The following is a 6,730-nucleotide window of genomic DNA, read 5'->3' as shown; positions in this document are numbered from 1 at the left end:
GGATGGATGGATGGATGGATGGATGGATGGATGGATGGATGGATGGATGGATGGATGGATGGATGGATGGATGGATGGATGGATGGATGGATGGAATAGCTACAGGTTTGACCATTTAGATGCATTTTGCAGCATTGAGGTTTAAAGACAACTCTTAAAAATATACTCATGTTTTTATTGTTTATCTTTTTTGCAGAGAGCACATACATAAATTAAGAAACTGAATGAGTAAAGAAGAATGTCAGTGAGCTGAAGTGTCTCTGTACCAATGATATTTCCAGATGTGTCATTGTTATTCCAGGGTTATTGATCATAATAAAACATCATGCAATGAAACACACTGACATTTACTTCAAACACTTGAGAGAAGTAAGTTTGGACTTTTATCATTTCACAGCATTTACATCATCACAGGAATCTTAAACATGTTTCCATATCATATTATATGTTTTTTTATTGAATGCCTCATGATGCTTGCAGTTCATTTGCAGGATGGTGGAAATGCTGCACACATTTGCATCTCGTCTGACAAAAGCATCAGACACCATAAAATATGTTTTACTTTTATTTCCTTTTTACATGTAACTGTAAATCTGAAAAATGAAACCGTCTTAGATTTCAGTGTTTCACCAAAGCAGGTCAAAGCGAGCAAACTTTACTTCTGAGAAATGTCAGCTTCTCTGGCTTTCTGTGCACACAACTTTATTTTATGGTAAAATTTGTTTGTTTTTGCTTTTTAATGAACAATAATTTCAGAGGTCGTTAATACATTTCTGACTGAGATTCAACATCCTTCCAACTTTACTTCTTTAAAGTGTCACCTAAAGTTCTGGGTAAAAGGAACAAAAGGTTTAAAAGAAAAGTTGATGCAGCCCAGTAAGGCTTAAAAGTGTGTTTCCCTCTTATCCTGGTTTGTTTGTTGCCAATTAAAAACGAGGTATCGTTTTAAGTTCTGGTGGCTGAAACATCATTTCTGCCTGTCACATTTTTTCTCCATGTATTTTGCTGATGACTGAACTCCTACATGTTTTTACCCAGATTCAGCTTCTCCACGAGGAAAAGATCTGTGAATGCAGCAACACTGATTCAGCAGCTAATCAGAGTTTGGGATCTGTATCATGTTTACCATTACAGCAGCAAACATTTCTCTGAAATAAATAAATTACTGATATCTTGTTTTATATCTGCTGCACCAGAGAACAGTTGAGCTGAATCTGATAGAAAAATGTCATGAAAAATGTTAAAGCTAAATTTTACAACTCTAAAAATGCGAGCAGGAGCTTTGACAGCTCCTGCCAGGCTTTTCTCATTTTAATCTTATCCCAAGAACTACTTTTATGATTCAAGAGAAAATCATCCCCCAACTCAACCTGCTGTCCCATAAATATCTATTCATCCCCTCAAGGTTGTAAAAATAAAGTTTGCGTTGGTGACAGATGGGAGCTGAGTTAAGAACTGGGGCACACATGCTCTGTTTCTACCTTGTGCAATTCGTAATGTAAAACTTCAGCAGCAACAATACAACTTATGTAAACATATATTATCCTTAACTATCACCAGCCATCCTCAAATAGTGCCTTATTAATCTGCATTTTTTTATTATTATTTTAAAAACTGGGAGCACAAATCTAATTTTTTAAACGTGTGTATTAAATTTGTACACACACCCCTAACTAATACTTAGATCGATTTATTCTAGCATGTTGCAGGGAAACCATGTTTTTTTTAGCCTGTTTTGGGTTCGTGGTTCTGCTGAAGCTATTGGAAATAAAATAGTCCGGATGTTCAGAAACAACAGAGGAACCGCCGAGGCTCAAGCCTGTTGAGTGTTCAAGGCAAGGCAGGTTTATTTACATGGCACATTTCAGCAACAAGGTGATTCAAAGAGCTTTTGCATGACAGAAACATAAACCTATAATGCATTGCAGTGGTATAACAGATAAAATCAAGGATGTTGTTATTACTCAAATGAAACTCTAAATAAATGAGGCTTTAGTCTAGATTTAAACAAATTCAATGAAAACTTAATGCTGTTTCTGTTTGGTTCTGCAGATGCAGAGCAGATCAGACTGAGGTGAGGGAGGCTGATGCAACGGCAGCAGCTCGTTAATGTACTTTGGTTTTAAGTCATTCAGTGACTTATAAACTAACAGACATATTTGAAAGTCTATCTTTGGCATCAGAACTGGGAATCAAGTGTGAGTGAGAACAGAGGGAAGCAGTGCAGCAGTAAGAAGAGTGTCTGCAGGGAGACAGGAGACAAGAACAACCATCAGATCCAGGGTTTCTAATGACGAGCCTCAGGTGTCTGTTGGGATCAAACCGTCCAATCACAGCCAGAGACTCTACTGACTAACGACAGGCGTCGACCTGAGACCAGCCTCCAGTTTATCAGTGTGTGCTAAACTATGTGAGCTGAAGCATCCTTTCTAAGCAGAATTAGTTAAAGTGTTGCTGTGAACAGTAATGCTGAGGTCCAGGAATTTGATTGTCAGAATCAGCTGAAAAGATGACACTTCCTGCTGCATCAACAGGCTTAAGCTCACCCTGGAGGATCTTGTTATATTTTCCTCTCTGCTTGTGCTTCATGGCTGCTACAGCAGCTTAGTGACACACAGAGAGAGAAATTTACTCTCCTCTGTCAGCTGAATTTGTGATGTTGGGAACTTTCTGAGTCTCATAAAAGTAACATAAAGTGGAGTAAAACTTTAAGGACTCCAGGTACAATTTGGCTGACAGACAATAATCTGATCACATGTGAAACACAACCAAGCAGCAACAATTAGATTACGACACATATCCACACAACACACTACAGCGATAATAGAGGAAGTGTTAGGACATCTGCATGGTGGCCGAGTCAGACCCGCCTGAATCTGTCTGATGTTGGAGACGTGTGACCCGCAGGCAGCAGCCGGTACTTAGCATGCAAAGAATCAGAACCAACGCTTCACTGCATGAAATCACTGCTTCAGTTGATTCCAGCTTCATGAAAGTGTCTCGTTGTCGACTCAAAGGTCCAAAGCATCAAAAGATACAGAAGAAAAACAACAATTTTTATGCCTGTTCTTCAACTTTTCCTTCTCCACTGTGTTGGATCTCGTGGCTCACAACAGTTATTTTCCAACAGCAAATCAAGAAATAGAGTTAGAAGCAGGCGCACAGGAAACAGCTGCGTCCAAAAATAACAAGATTTTATCAGGGACATTGAATTTGGACTCGGTGCAGAACACGATCACCACCAAATGAGAAAGAAGTGATTGCAAAGCACAGCTTGAATTTGAGTTCACAAAATTTATATGATTATCAGGTAAGCAGGAGGAGGAGAACCGTCTGAGAACAGAGGCTTAGATATCTAACAAACCGGCACTTCACGCTGGGATTTAAAACCTGTCAGACTGTGATTCACCACATTAGTTAATGAAAGCATTAAATTACTTAGACTGAGATTATTGAGTGTTATTTTTGCTCCACTTCTGACCAGAATTGTTACGTTGTAACTGTCATATCATCAGCTTTTCCATTCGTTCTAACAACTGTAACCTGAGAATATTTTCATTTTAATCCACAGGTTGTGTAGACTTTACTCCTCTGTCTCAAAACATCATATTAAAGACAAGATGGAATATAAACTCTATTATTCTGTCTGCAGATAAAGGCTAAAGATTTTAGAAACAGGATCTATTGTCTTTCATTTAGCTTCAGTATTTATTATCACTTTGATGCAATCCTACAGTATTTACAATATTTTATAGAAACAATCACATTATGACAAATTACTAATTCACTAATCAGAATGATTTTTACAAACTGCCAAATGAACAACTTTCTACATTTTAGTTAGAAAGTTGTTCTAACTGAACAACATGAATCAAAAGTGACATGAATCAGTTTTGATTCAAGTCTTAAAATGAATCAAAGCTGATTATAAGAGCCACACAATGAGTCTTAATAGGACAATCATCAATTGATTAATGGTTTGTTCTAATTCAGTACTACACACTTAAAATTATTATAGGTTTAAATGGGACGTTTATTCCTCAGGAACAAAATCAACATGATGTGTAACTTAACTCAGAGTTTTACTTCTGCAGAAACGTGATGTTGGAACCATGTAAGAGGCTTAGCCTCCAAATGTATTCAGTTCCATCTGGATGTCTCCAGCACTATTAGAAACCATGAGATTACCTGTCAAGAAATGTAGAGTCTAAGAATACAGCTGGAATACCAAGTAGGCGTTCTTCACTATATGCATTTGTTTAGATGGATGTGCGCTCATGCATATTTGTTTGGTTTTAGTACAGCTGACATGCAGAGAACTCAGACATTCAATTAAAAACCAGAACATGAAACCATAAACAGTAACTAAAGGAGCAGCAGGTTCCGACTCCTAAAAGCTCTTTCATTAATTATTCAGCTCTCAGATCAGCTCACTGTACCTGCATGTGTGTGAGTGTCAGCTTTATATCAGTTTCCTTTGATTCGTCTGTCGCCGTCAAAACATTCAGCAATAACAGATCAGAGTCAAATTACGTCAATATCTTATGGTATTACATGATCTTACTGATAGATTTTTTATCATTTATTTTTTTTAAAACCATTTTACATATGTGTGATGAGTCAATATTATAATATCTGACAGCTATAAACACTTCCTGTTATAGGAGGATTGAAACAATCTGAGAAATGATGGGGATGAATATAAATGTGTAGTTACCTCCATGTCAGACTGGATCTGTGAGCTGATAACAATGAGGATGCATTGTTAAAATATTTTGTGTTTAATATTTTATAAATATTTCTAATCATATATTTGACAATTTGTAAGAACAACAACAAAATAAAACTTTCCAGCACAGTTCAAGACATGCATCTTTTATTTCTTTTAGATAGTTCCTTGTAAGACGCTGCATCTTAACATGACAGAAGGTTTCTAGGTGTTTGTTAAACTCACCTGTTCTCTAACATATGAATGTATACCTAAATATTAACTTTTGTATTTAGGCTGAGCTGCACAGTGGTGCGGTTGGTAGAGCTGTTGCCTTGCAGCAAGAAGGTTCTGGGTTCAATTCCCAGCCCGGTCTTTCTGCATGTTCTCCCTGTGCATGGTGGGTTTTCTCCAGGTACTCCGGTTTCCTCCCACAGTCCAAAAACATGACTGTCAGGTTAATTGGTCTCTCTAAATTGCCCCTAGGTGTGTGTGTGTATGGTTGTGTGTCTCTGTGTTGCCCTGCGACAGATTGGTGACCTGTCCAGGTGACCCCACCTCTCACCCTGAACGTTAGCTGGAGAGGAACCAGCACCTCCTGACCCCATTAAGGGACAAGGGTGTAAAGAAAATGGATGGATGAATTTTAGCTGGACTTTATGTGCTAGAAACACAAAGCGGTAGATTATTGTCAGTAAAGCGACATACAGTTTTCAAAGTCTGAAAAGTGTGGCCTGCATTTGCATTGACTCAATCCTGTGTAGAGCCATGTTTTGCTGCTTTTACAGCTGCCAGCGGTTCAGGATGAATTTCTACCAGCTGCACTCTGACTAACTGACAGGTTGCACTGAATTTATCACAGGAAAAACTGAACATTTATCCTCATCAAAAGCAGAAGATTTTTCTTCTACTTCTCGACTCAGATCCACTTTGTGTTGGACAATTACATAAAATCCCAGAAAAACGTGGAAATGTTCCTGGGCAAGAATTAATTTGTCCGGCGCTGCAGGTTTGTAAATTCAGATCTGCTGAAATGCTTTGCTCTTGTTTATTTATAGGTTGTTTTTCGGTACGTACCTGCAGGGCTGAAAGCTGAACTGATACTGAATCATCCGATGTAAATCCTGCAGGTTATGAATGAGAAACAATCTTCACCTTTGGGTTTAACAAAATCCACGGAGAAGCTCTCGAATCATTCACCTGCAGGTGTAATTCCTTCTTTCTCTAAAGAAACGGTGCAGCCACAGACTGCATGAATTACTTTCACATGCATGAATTACAAACCGGAGATTAAGGTTTGGCATCAGAGCTAGATTTTTTTTTCTCACAGGCAGTTGTTGAAAACATCAACATCTTTTTACCCTAATGAGCAAAAAACTAAAAATTATGGGGTTTTTTCTCACTTTCCTTGGCTAACTGTAACTTTCCTTTATTTTGTGTATTTTTTAAATTTGATTAGATTCGGTCAAAAAAAATGAACATCTGATATTAAATAAATTCACAAACAGTTATTTCTTTCTACAGTATTTGAAAAGCCTCTCTGAAGAGGAGCTGCAAACACTGGAACATAATTTGTGGCATTTAGTAAAAAATTGTGATGGATCTGAATTTGTGAAAATTCCATTATTTTAAACACATAGTGCCCTCCAAAATCTTTGTTTTCTCTAGTAAATATGTGTCAAGAGCCTCAGAGAGAATGGTCGCCATGGAGACTCGGTGACCCCAAATTGCCGAGTTTTGCTGCAATCCTCCAGCAGCGGCTTTGAAGATATCCTCAAACTGCCTCACCGTCCTGCAGAAGGGAGGAGAGATGAACTGGAGTCCTCGTCCCGCCTGGTTGTTTCAGGTTCATTACTGCTGTTTCTGGGCACATTTAGGCCAGCAGCAACATTTCCCCTGGACTACTGAGCACACCTCAATATTATTCACACCCACTAACTCTGAAAATAAAAAAGTATGCCGTGTTTGCCCGTAAGCCACAAGTATCCATGTTATAACATGAGATATGAGTAAAATCATATA

Source organism: Poecilia reticulata, linkage group LG15, assembly GCF_000633615.1.
Source record: "Poecilia reticulata strain Guanapo linkage group LG15, Guppy_female_1.0+MT, whole genome shotgun sequence".
Taxonomy (NCBI): Eukaryota; Metazoa; Chordata; class Actinopteri; order Cyprinodontiformes; family Poeciliidae; genus Poecilia; species Poecilia reticulata.
Note: the sequence above shows the minus strand (reverse complement) of the source record.